Source organism: Cebus imitator, unplaced genomic scaffold (genome assembly GCF_001604975.1).
Source record: "Cebus imitator isolate Cc_AM_T3 unplaced genomic scaffold, Cebus_imitator-1.0 Scaffold259, whole genome shotgun sequence".
Taxonomy (NCBI): Eukaryota; Metazoa; Chordata; class Mammalia; order Primates; family Cebidae; genus Cebus; species Cebus imitator.
The window spans coordinates 322,525-336,498 of NW_016107574.1; positions in this window are offsets into that span (position 1 = coordinate 322,525).

The window sequence follows — 13,974 nt, forward strand, 5'->3', positions numbered from 1 at the left end:
AAGGAAAATATCAGCAGAAAATAAGCAAAAGACACAAATAGGTAATTCATAATATTTAAAATGTCAAATATAAAAGAAAAAAATGTTTAACCTCACTAATAATTCAAAACATATAAATTAAAGCAAGATACCACATTTTACATATAAATCTGGCAAGATATTTCAACATCATAGTGCCCAGTACTGGGGAAAATATGGCGAGACAGAGATACTGTCACACATTGGTGGTGTAGCCTCAGGAATGATTTGCCCAGACACATCAAAAACAAATCAGCAAACCAGTAAATCAAAACCTTCAAAATGTTCATAACCCTTTGAATTCTATACCTTTACTTTTAGGGCTTTATATTAAGAAAATACTCAAGGCCGTACACAAAAATTTATTTCCAAGGCTGTGCATCCCATGATTCATTGTATTACAGAAAAATTGAGTGAAAATCAATGTACAAAACAGAATTTTACGAATAAATTATAGTAAATTTATAAAATAGAATCTTTTACAACATTCAAAAATGGCATTATGGAAAAGTATTTAATGACTTTAAAAGTTATTTACAATATTTAATTATATAAAAAAGTCAAGTTGTGGCCAGGTGCAATGGCTCACACCTATAATCCCAGCACTTTGGGAGACTGAGGTGGGAGGCTTTCTTGAGCCCAGGAGTTTGACACCAACCTGGGCAAAATAGAGAGACCCTGCCTCTACAAAAAATTTGAAAATTAGCCAGGTGTGGTGGCGGACCCCTGCGGTCCGAGCTATTCAGGAGGCTGAGGTAGGAGGATCACTTGAGCCCAAGAGGTTGAGGCTGCAGTGGGCCATGATCATGCCACTGTACTCCAGCCTGGGCAACAGAGTAAGACTCTGTTTCAAAAAAAAAAAAAGGCCATGTTGCAAATACATATTTTCAAAAATACAATTATAAATATACCTTAAATACATGCTTAGGGAAAAGAAATAGAAGGTTATAACCTAATGGATTAACAGATCATTGTCAAGAGATAGGATTAAGTAATCTCCATACAGGCAGCTCTGTCTCTACCTCTGCCTCTCTTTCTCACTCATATTTGTAAATTTTCAAGTTTTTTGCAATGGATATGAGTTTCTTTTCTAACAACAGCACTTTGTATTGTAAGCTTTAGTGTTTTGGGTAGCTTTATCACACAATTAGCCCATGTTAAGTTTTTAATAAAAAATACAACTCAGAAACATTTTCTCTTGATCTTGGATGGTTGGCTTTTTGAAGCTAAATTCCGGTCTTTAATCTATCCCTGCAGAATGCCATCATTTTCACTCTGAGTGTCAGCCTTCTGGGTAGGGTCTTTTGATGCTTGTTGCTGTCATGAGATGCCTGAGCATCCTGGCACTGCACCTTTGGGAAATTAACAAGCACGCTTTCCCTTCCCTCCTCCACCAACTGTGGGTACAGAATAGAGGATGGGCCACTATGGGGCCTTTCCTCTGTGTCAGTCCTGCATGGGCAGTGGGCCTGGAAGGATGAGAGGCAGAACAGTTTACCATACCAACAGGCAGGGAAAACAAGGATCAGAATGGTAGAGGAGAGGAAACGGTACCAAAACAGAGATTACAGGGAGGAGACACAGAAAAACATTCTGCCTCCAATCTGATTACACTGCCAAAGAAATAAGACCTCTGGGGCCAGCTCTCCTGGCTGCCTGCCTTGTCCACAGGCCCAGGCACTGTGACCGGCCCACACTGCATCACTCACTTAAGTGGCATCGATATCTGACAGACAGAGCACCGAGCCCTGGCCCCTTGTGTCCCTAATGTAGTTAGAGTTGGAGAAATTATTCATCAGAGAATAGACTAAAGCGGTTAGCGTCCCCTGGATGCATTAGGGGCAGGTTCTGTCGGCCTCGGCAAAGCACCTCTGCATGCTTATCCTGAAAACCCCTGAGCTGGCTCCACACTGGTGCCCTCATCCCTCATCTCCAGAACCACAGCCAGTCCTGTGACTCACTGCCATGCCGTCTCCTTGCAGTCCCTTTCCTCCCTGTTACCTTCCAGAACTCTTCCAGGCAACTTGCCTCCCTCATCCCTGGGAGCTCAATCCTCAGCTAAGAAGCAAAGTGCTCCCAGTTGCTGTCCCCACTCTTATCCCTCGCCCCCAGTGTTCCCCGTTCCCAGGCATCTCCATCTGTCCTTCCTGTCCTTTAGGGTCCAGCTGCAGCCACCTTCTCCTGAAGTCTTCCCAGCTCTCACTAGCCAGAATTACTAGTGCCCACGGGGCATTTTGTTTTATTTCTCTCTAGCATTTCCCAGACAGTGGGGGGTGAGGCAAGGATGTGGAAAGCCATTGAGAAGGAGGATGTCAGCTCCTACAGGGAGGGAAGAACACCACTTCCTGCACTCTCATGCTTTGCACAGAGCACAAAACCACGTACGTGGGCTTGGGGTGCATTGCCTTGACTTTCCAAGGTTCTCATTTCCTATTAAAAAGAAGGGTTTTATCAACATTCTCAACAACCCTTATTACATAAACATCTACCTACCTAATACTCTGAAGTGTGAGGTGAGGAAAAGATCCCTACTTGACAAAAGAAACCATAATTATCACAATTATTGTTATAAATCACCTTCATTTCCTATGCAGGGGCTATGAAACAGGGCCTATTCTATGTTCTCTGAGTATGGTTTCTCATCTTCACGATAATTCCACAAGGTAAGTCCTAACTCTTCAGAAGTTCAGTGATGTGCCAGAAGTCGAAGGACTCGAAATGTATGAAGTCAAGATTTAAACCACAGATCTAACTCCATATCCATATTCTTTCCATTATTCAGTGTTTCTTGGTAAATGTTAGGACTCTCGCTGCAGACTCTGAGCGACTGTGCTGTACTTGGGAGTTTTTATTTGAGTAGAACAGCATCGAGGTTAAGAACAGGGTTCTGGCCGGGCGCAATGGCTCACACCTGTAATCCCAACACTTTGGGAGGCCGAGGCAGGCAGATCACAAGGTCAGGAGATCGAGACCATCCTGACCAACATGCTGAAACCCCATCTCTACTAAAAATACAAAAATTAGCTGGGTGTGGTGGCATGTGCCTGTACTCCCAGCTACTTGGGAGGCTGGGGCAGGAGAATTGTTTGAACTGGGATGTGGAGGTTGCAGTGAGCAGAGATCGCGCCACTGCACTCCAGCCTAGTGATAGAGCGAGACTCCATCTCAAAAAAAAATTTTATAAAAGAATAGGGTTCTGCAGCCAGGCGGACCAGGTTGAAATTCTGGCTCTGCCATTTGCCAGCTGTGTGTCCTTGTTCAAGACATTCACCTTCATAGCTGAGCTTCCTCACCTATAAAACAGCAAGGTGGTACCATGAAATCCCACTCTTTCAGTCCTATGCACCTGGTACTTCTTAGCCATGAGCCCACTAAACCCTAAGCACAGCCTATGAAGGTAAAATCACTTTGACAGGGCGGCTTGTGAGGTGAAGGGCTGAAAAGTGTTTTGAAACTACTGCAAGTTGGAAGATCCCTCAGAAATTTTTAAAAATATCCAAAAGTATCCTGTAGGTAATTTGAAAGTGATTCTACAGTTTACAGAATGCTTATGACAAGCACATTTTCAGACACACAGGTTTACCAATTTTCCTAGCATCATTGCCTGCTGAGAAAGCGTAGTCAGGGAATGAGACACTGAAAAGAGCCCTGTGTTCTCAATAACTCATTTAGAACCGTTCCTTGAACAGGTGCTCAATGCCAGGAGATAGAAGTTCAAATGCCTCAGCTCACCCTCTATGAATCTTATCAAGCTAAGAATCCAGCCACTTCCCATATTAACCTTCCATTTCTGCATATTGCAAGCTTCTACTCATCCTTCAATACCCCACTCCAATGTCCCCGCTCAGTAGAGCTTTCACTGATCTCTGTAGGGTGAGCTCATTGTTACCACATCCCTGTTGCCACAGTACTTTGTACAATTATCTACCAAAGCCCTTCTTACATTCCATGCTAGTTAAAGGTTTATGTATCTGCCTCCAATGTTAGTTGTGAATAGTGAGCGGGGCAAGGGTCAGGGTCATGTCCTGGTCAACTTTTAATTTTAAATCTCTAATACCTGGTACATATCAAGTACCAAGTCAATATTTTTGAATGCAACATATAGATTAATAGATAAGCTTAAATATTAGTTAAAAAAAATCACCCTGGCTAAGTAAATAATAGCTCCTTCATCAGTGTCATCATTGTCAAGACCATTAAGATCCCAGCAATACAGCCTATGTAACTGAAAAAACATAAGCAAGAAAACAGAGTTGAAAAACATAATATCTTTCCCAGGATAAGATTTTTAAATATTCAGGTCCTATTTCTAACTCAGAAAACCCTCTGGATAATTTTCTTGCATTGTTCTCCTAAATGGTCAATGGTACTCAAGAGGCTTTCTCAGAAGTCTGAGATGGAACTATTTTCCTCACATGATCAATCTGTTCACAGTGAAATTTCAAAAGCACACAGGCCATTTGAAGGTTGACTCCTGCTTTGGGACAACACTGAAGATTGCGTTCACAGGGAAGGCACACAGTGGGCTCCTGGTAAATATTCGTAGCACAGTAGGTGTTTATTGTGTGAGGCACTCTCCTGCGGTGCTGCTTGAAGTCAACTATTCACACGCCTCTGATCCAACCACCTCAGTTATAGAGGAACAGGCAATGCTGCAAGGAAGAAAAGCCTTCGATCAGTTGACCCAAGTTTAAGTCCTGGCTCTGACACTGGCAAGCTGGGTGACTTTGGGCAAATCACTTGCCTCTCTGGGTAACAATTTCCTCATCTGTAAAATAAGAATATTTTCCCTTGCCTTGTAGGGGCTCCACAAGATCAATACTTCATAAGGTATAGTAGACCCCCTTATTCTTACTTTCACTTTCCACAGTTTCAGTCACCTGAAATCAATTGCAGTCTAAATATAGGCTGAATATAGTATCATTGATATTTTGCGAGAAAGACCACATTTACATTACTTTTACTGCACTGTATTGTTATAACTGTTCCATTTCATTAGTTATTTTTGTTAATCTCTTACTGTGCCTAATGTATAAATGAAAGTTCATCATAGGCATGTATGCTTAAGAAAAAGCATAGTATATATAATATTTAGTACTATCTGAGGCCTCAAGCGCCCACTGGGTGTCCTTGGAACAAGTTCCCCTCAGGTAAGTGGGGAACGGCTATATGTCAGACAGACCTGACACAGTGGACAGTGGATATCTGCAGTGTATACAGACCGACCGCACTTCTGTGGCTTTGCTAGATTTCTTTTCTGACCCTCAGCTTTGGGATCCAGAATTGTATTTGTATCTATCTCACAAACACCCAAAACAAGAGGATGAAGAAAGAGCAGAGAACAGAACTGAAGGATTAACTCTATGGCAGAAAAGGTGCCTTGTCTGAACTAGAGACAGGGCCAAGGGAAAGCATCTGGGAAAACCATCTCTCCCACATGAGATGCTGAGTATGACACAGGGAAATATTAACAGAAAAATTCCATTTATTTTGTTTATATAAAATTTGACAAAGTTCCTTCCTTTATGATAACCAGTTACTATTTGTGCCCAATTTTATGCAAATGCATATTATCAAATATCTGCTAGTTTCACCTGGCTATATGTCACTATGCATACTGAATCTTCATAATGTGTTGCTTATTTGTTGAAATCAGAGAGTTTTTATTTTAAGAAATTAAAAGATATGTTGGCTCTTGTTCTTACTGATATCCATGACCAAGAAAAAAGCAACTTTAAACATATATATATATATATATATATAGGTATAATTATATATTTATGGTTATATATATGGTTATACATCTATATATAACTATATATATGGCTATACCTACTAGGATGGCAATTAACCAAGAAAAACGGAAAATAACTAGTGTTGGCAGGGAAACGAAGAAATCGGAACATTCGTGCTTTGCTGGTAGAAATGTAAAATACTGCATCCATAGCCCACAGACACTATACAGCACCTACACAATCAAGTTTACAAAACAGCCAGCTAACAACATGATGACAGGATCGAAATCTCACATATCAATATTAACCTTGAATGTAAATGGTCTAAATATCTCCACTTACAAGACAGGGAGTGGCAAGTTGGATAAAAAAATAAGACCCAGCTCTCTGCTGTCTTCAAAAGACCTATCTCACATGTAACAATACCCACAGGCTCAAAGTAAAGGAATGGAGAAAGGTCAATCAGGCAAATAGAAAACAAGACATAGCAGGGGTCACTATTCTTATATCATGTAAGGACTTTAAACGAACAGCAGTGGAAAAGGACAAAGAAGAGTATTACATAATGACAAAAGGTTATATTCAACAAGAATATAACTATCCTAAATATACACACACCGAACATTGGAGTACTAGATTCATAAAGCAAGTTCTCCTAGATCGATGAAAAGATTTAGCCACACAATAATAGTGGGAGGCTTCAACAACCCTCTGACAGTGTTATATAGATCATGAAGGCAGAAAACCAATGAAGAATCCTAGACCTAAACTCAGCACTTGACCAATTGGACCTGATAGACAGCTACAGAATACTCCACCCAACAATTACAGAATATACATTTTTCTCATCTGCACATGGGATATATTCTAAGATCAACCACATGGTCAGCCATACAGCAAGTCTCAGTAAACTCAAAAAAATCAAAATCATACCAAGCACATTCTCAGACCATACTGCAATAAAAATAGAAATCAATACCAAGAAGATCTCCTTGGATGACTTTTGGGTAAACAATGAAATTAAGGTAGGAATCAAAAAATTTTTCAAAATTAATGAAAACAGAGAAACAATATAGCAAAATCTTTAGGATATAGCTAAAGCAGTGTCAAGAGGAAAGATTAGAGTGCTAAATACCTACATTAAGAAGTTAGAAAGATCTCAAACCAATAATCTATCATCACAACTAGAATTAGAAAAGTAAAAAATAAAATAAAGCTAGCAGAAGAAAATAACAAAAATCAGAGCAGAACTGAATGAAACCAAGATGCAAAAACTCCATGCAAAAGATCAATGAAACCAAAGTTTGGTTTTTTGAAAGGTTAAACAAAATTTATACACCATTATCGAGATTAACACCAAAAAAAGAGAGAAGATTCAAATAAGCACAATCAGAAATGACAAAGATGACATTACAACCAACACCACAGCAACACAAAAGAACCTCAGAGATCATTATGAACACCTCCATGCGCACAAATTAGGAAATCTCAAAGAAATGGATAAATTCCTGGAAATGCACAACTTTCCAAGATTGAATCAGGAAGAACTTGAAAGCCTACCAATAACAAGTTCCAATAATGAATCCATAATAAAAAGAAAAAACTACCAGCCAAAAAATGACCTAGACCAAATGGATTCACAGGCAAATTCTACCAGGCATACAAAGAAGAGCTGGTACCAATCCTACTGAAACTATTCCCAACATTGAGGAGGATCTCCTCCCTAACTCATTCTACAAAGTCAGCATCATGCTGATACCAAAAGCTGGCAGAGACACAGGAAAAAATACTCCAGGCCCATATTTCTGAAAAACATAGATGCAAAAATCCTCAAGAATATAGTAGTAAACTGAAGTCAGCAGCACGTCAAAAAGATAATTCATCACAATCAAGTAGCCTTTATTCCCAGGATAAAAGGTTGGTTTGATATACAAAAATCAATAAATGTGATTCACCACATAAACAAAATTAAAAACAAAAACCATGTGATCATCTAAATAGATGCAGAAAAGGCTTTTAATAAAATCCAATATTGCTTTATGATACAAATACTCAACAAACTAGGCAGCAAAGGAACATACTTCAAAATAATAAGAGCCATCTATGACAAACTCACAACCAACATGATACTGAAAGGGCAAAAGCTGAACCCATTCCACTTGAGAACTGGAACAAGACAAGAATGCCTGCTTTCATCACTCCTGCTCAACACAGTACTGGAAGTCCTAGTCAGAGGGCTCAGGGAAGAGAAAGAAATAAAAGGCATCCAAATAGGCAAAAAAAGTCAACTGTCTCTCTTCACTGATAATATGATTGTATACATAAAAAAACTCTAAAGTCTCCATCAAGTGGCTCCTAGAGCTGAGAAATGACTTCAGTAAAGTGTCAAAATACAAAATCATTGTCCAAAAATCAATAACATGTATATATACCAATAATGTTCAAGCTGAGAACAAAATCAAGAATGCAATTCTATTCACAATAGCCCTAAAAAAACTAAAATACTGAGGAATACAGCTAACCGAGGAGGTGAAATACCTCCACAAGGAGAATTACAAAACACTGCTGAAAGATATCAGAGATGACACAAATAAATAGAAAAGCATCCCATGCTCATGGATTGGAATAATCAAAATCATTAAAATTGCCATACTCCCCAGAGCAATTTACAAATTCAACATTATTTCTGTCAAGTTACCAATGTCATTTTTCACAGAATTAGGAAAAAAAAAATCTATTCTAAAATTCATATAAAACCAAAAAAGAACCCAAACAGCCAAAACAATTCTAAGCAAAAAGAACAAAGGTAAGCGTCATATTACCTGACTTCAAACTATACCACAAGGCTACAATAAGCAAAACAGCATGGTACTGGTACAAAAATGCATACACTGATGGAACAGAATAGAGAACCCAGGAATAAAGCTGCACACCTACAATCATCTGATCTTCAACAGAGATGACAAAAATAAACAATGGAGAAAAGACTCTGTTCGTAAGTGGTGCTGAAATAACTGGCTAATCACATGCAGAGAAATGAAACTGGACCCCTACCTATCACCATATATAAAAATTAACTTGAGATGGATTAAAGCCTTTAATGTAAATCTTCACATTATAAAAATTCTAGAAAAAAAAACCTAGAAAATACCTTTCTCTATATTGGCCTTGGCAAATAATTTATGGCTAAGTCCTCAAAAGCAAATGCAACAAAAATAAAAACTGACAAATGGAACCTAATTAAATTAAAGAGCTTCTGCACAGCAAAAGAAACTATAAAAGGAGTAGTAAGACAACCTGCAGAATGGGAGAAAATATTCACGACTATGAATCCAACAAAAGTCTAATATCCAGAAACCATTAGAAACTTAACAAGCAAAAAACAAATAACCGCACTAAAAATTGGGCAAAGGACATGAACAGACACTTCTCAAAAGAAGACAGATAAGCAACCAACAAACATATGAAAACTTTTCATCATCACTAATCATCAGAGAAATGCAAATAAAAACCACAATGAGATACCATCTCACACCAGTCAGAATGCCTTTTGTTAAAAAGTCAGAAAGTAACAATTGTTGGTAAGGGTGTAAAGAAAAGGGAACGCCTATACACTGTTGGTGGTAACGTAAATTAGTTCAGCCACTGTGGCAACTAGCGTTGAGATTTCTCAAAGAGCTGAGAGTTGAACCACCATTCAACTCAGCAATCCCATTGCTAGATATACACCCAAAGGAAAATAAATCTTTCTACCAAAAAAAATACATGCACTTGTATTTTCATCACTGAACTATCCACAAGAGCAAACATGGAATCAACCCAGGTGCCCATCAACAGTGGATTAGATAAAGAAAATGTGATACATACACATCATGGAATACTACACAGCCATAAGAAAGAATAAAATCATATCCTTTGCAGCAACGTGGATGCAGTTGAAAACCATTAACCTAAGAAAACTAATACAGAAACAGAAAACCAAATAGTGCATGCTCTTACTTATAAGTGCGAGCTAAACATTGAGAACACATTGTCATAAAAATGGGAAATTATATATATGTACATATAATATATAATGCATAACTATATATAAGTATATATTATATACTTTTATATACTTATATATAAGTATATACTATATACTTTTATATATAGAGTATATATAAGTATATATTATATATACATTTTATCCAATATAAGTATATTTTATACATAATGCATCTCAGTGACAACACCGTGATGGGGATGGTTCTCAATTTCCCTTTAATTGTTTCAATGTAATAGCTGGTAAACTGGCAATGAAGGACACTTCCCAAGCTGGCCAACTTTAGTTCCCTTCTGGAGCACTTGGAAGATTCTGAAGGGACATGATTTTCAATTCCTCCTCTGGAGCGTCCAAAACCTTGCCAACGGAATTGGCAAAATGTGGAACTAAGCCATTCTCCTGAGCGTGGGACTTCTCTGGACTGAAAACAACCCCACCCTGTAGTCCTGTCCTGAGTTTCCATATCCGGCCACAAAAATGACCTGCTGGGGCTCCTGAAGATGGCATTGGGTAACCAAAACTAAGTCAACAAACTGGGGTTATCGGTTTAATAGTTTAACAGGCTGACTCTCCCAGAAAACATATTTGCATTTTCAATGCGCTTTCTGGAGACAATAGTTTAAATCAAAGGAGCAAATCCCTTCTCTCAACAAATATTTGTTGATTATGGGACACACAGCTACATAATACTTTTCCTTTCAAGAATATACAGTTCACATGTTGCAGGGGACTGTAGTTAAGGTCTGAGTTAACCTGCCCCAGTCGAGAGAACAGAAAGCTGGGTGGCCACAGAGAACCAAGGGCCCCTCTCTGAACACTGGTCACTTGCTTATAAAAGAGACTCTTGGACTTTCTGAGCATTGGTCTCCTGGCTTTTGTAAAGGAAACTCTCAGGCTGTAAAGGCCTTTTCTGTTCTAAATTGAAATTGAAATTCACCAGCTCAGCTCCAGCCACACAAGCCTCTCAGGTTACCCACCTGAACCACAGTCTCCACAGGATTGATGGGTAAATAACACGGCCTTCCCGCCCAGTTAATCTCATAGGTTGCCTGAACAAAGGCGAGGCGTCTGCAGCTTTCCTCCTTGGTGTGTTGTGGTTATTGGATTACCCCCCACGTTCCCAGATAAATTCCCTTGACTTAAAACTTAACCTTTGAAACAAACTGAAATTCATTCCCAAGTGAGCTGCAGTAAGACCCAGGAGCCACCTTGCTTTAAGCTGGCTGAAAGTAGGCATACCATGCACATCCCAAGGTGGCTCTTGGTCCAAGTGGATGAGGGGTTCACTGCTCAGCACCCTTAAAGGAGGCAGGAAAGAACAGGGAAGGCGAAGGAGGAGCTATGGCAACCTGTCCCGACTCTGCCCAGCTCCTCAGGTAGCTCAGGCCCTGCCAGGCCCCGACAACAATTCTAGCACAAAGGACTCAAGATTCTCTAATAGAAGCATGAGAGAGAGGACCAAAATGGAACACTGGGATCTGAGCAGGACCCCCGCTACCCACGTGGCTGACTGAATAAGCACCCCCAAGAGCATGAGAGTAGCTGCCCACTCTTATGTACTCAGGTGGGTCAAGCAAATGCCGCATGCTTTATGAGCATTAATGCATTTAATTTTCAAGTAAGGCAGAAATTATCCTTTTCTCTTTATAAATGATGGAACTGAGACACAAGGAGGTAGAGTGCCTGCGAGAAAATAAAGTGATAACTTCCATCAGATCCAAGTAACAGGCTGAAAACATTTTTCAGAGCCTCAATTCAGAGAATTCCTTTCACCCACTAGTCCACAAAGTGTTTCTCATTTTGCCAGTTAAAAGTGGTTGCTTTTTGGGAGGCCAAGGTGGGTAGATCATGAGGTCAAGAGATTGAGACCATCCTGGCCAACATGGTAAAACCCCGTCTCTACTAAAATACAAAAGTTAACTGGGCATGGTGTCGCATACCTGTAGTCCCAGCTACTTGGGAGGCTGAGACAGGAGAATTGCTTGAACCCAGGAGATGCGGGCTGCAGAGAGCCAAGACCATGCCACTGCACTCCAGCCTGGCGCCTGGCGATAGAATAAGACTCTGTCACAAAAAAAAAAAAAAAAAGTGGTTGCTTTTCCGAAGCTTCCAATATAGAACACTTTCCCCTGCCTCTGCCCTTTTTAGTACAGATGTGAACACCCTTAATACCCCTCTGGACTGGCCTTGAAGGGACTTGTCCATTGTGGATCCCAACTGCATTGAGCCCAGTGCTGGAGCCAGACGTGCATGATGACATATGCAAGACATAAGAGGAAACCATGAGCAAACAGGATGTTTTGCATAATGTCCTTCTTACAGATGATAACAGTGAGAAGATGGCAAAGTACCCTGTCCGCATCCTCCAGGCCAGAGGGCTGGCAGTGTTGACCCTTGCCTATTGTATCTAACTAACACCAAGGCTGGACCTTGCATCATATAAACCCAGGTATTTTCTCAGTCTTATGGAGGTGTTTGCCTTGAAATATCCAACAGCTGTGCATTCCACAGTCAACTGTACATTAATCACGCATCATAGGGGAAAATGCCATCATCGCTTCCAAATCTGCTAATGTGCAGACGGGCACCCAGCTTCTGAGTCGCAAGGGAACAAAGACAGGTCTCCAAATTCCAGCTGGCCCCTTTCAGCTTGCTGTGAAGCCTCAGACATCTGGCTAGGAAGATTGGCAAATATGTGCTGTCCCTTAGCTGTGGCGTGCATGATTACATAAAGGTTTGAGCACCACTTGACAAAGCCTCATTTGCTCTCTCCAGCCCTGCAGTGGTCTGAGACGCCCACCTCAGCTCACTTCTTTTCCTTCTTTTTTTCTCTTTCTCTTTCTTTCTTTCTGTCTGTCGCTCTTTCTAGCTCTCTTTCTCTCCCACTCCAACAATTCAGGGCAGTGTAAGTAAAAAAAAAAAAAAAAAAAAAAACTGGAAACATTAATTTTTGACAGTTCCTATTTGCTGAAGACCTATTATGCACCAGGGACTTTGCACACACTGATTCTAAGCCTTATCAGGGTTCTGCCAGCTGAGCGGTTTTATCCCCATTTGCAAATGAAGAAACCAAAGCAAATGGAAATTAAGTGACTTTCCCAAGTCATGCAGCTGGGAAGTGCCAGAGCCAAGATTCAAACCCTGATCTGGTTGCTTCTTTCCTGACACATTCTTTTCTGTCCCATATTCCTATAGGGTTCTCCTATTGGCCCCGGGTGATTGCCTGGGTCAGCTTCCTTAAGCCCAGAAACGAAAGATGACTCACTAGACAGGCCAGGCCAACTCAGGGTGGAGTAGAGGGCAGCGGGGAGGAAGGGGGAGGAAGGAGGGCTGGCAGAGCAGGAGAAACCTATGAGGGAGGTTTTGCAGAAGGAAACTGTTTGTTGTGAAACGTTTAATTATTGCACTTGGGGGTAATTTATTATCAGGGAAATTAAGTGATTCCATTAGCCTCCTGTCGCTTTCCAAAATAAATCTGTCAGGGCAGGATGAGGGGAAAAAGGAAATGAGAGCTTCTCTGTTTTAATTTGTTTTTCTACAGATTGCCAACTGGAGGTGTGGGCTCCATTGATCCATGGGAAGGGAGCTGGCGGCCGTCCTGGGTGAGCCTCTGCTACCCTCAGCCCCTCTGCAGTCACATTTCCATATCGGAACAAAACCCGAGCCCAGCTTGGGAAAGTGGGGCAAGTGCCCAGTCAATGCAGAAAGAGGCTAGAGGCCTGGGAACAAGAGACAGCTCTGCCACCAGCTGGATCTGGCACCTTGGACAACTCACTCCCCAGCTAATAAAGGAGGCTCTCAAATGGTAATGCCCATTCACCCCAAACTCCTGTTAGCACCAGCTGCGCAAGCCTCCAATAATCCTGCGTCTCGGGTAACTTAACACAACATTGGGCTTATAATAAAGAGTTCAATCAATGGCAGTGCTCTCCTTCTATCCTCACCATCAGACACTCTTGCTATCTCTGTCTAATAGATGTGGCTCTCAGGGAGCAAATTCTAAAGCCAGAACAGGAATCCAAGTCTGAGTCCTCAGCCAACACACTAAGCCACTGCCCCACACTGTCATCTACTTCTGTGCACACCCAGGGATTACTCTATGTACACCTCAATCCTCCACATGGCAGCAATGTAAAATCCTGCCTCCCTGGACTGTGGGCAATTGAAGACAGGTCA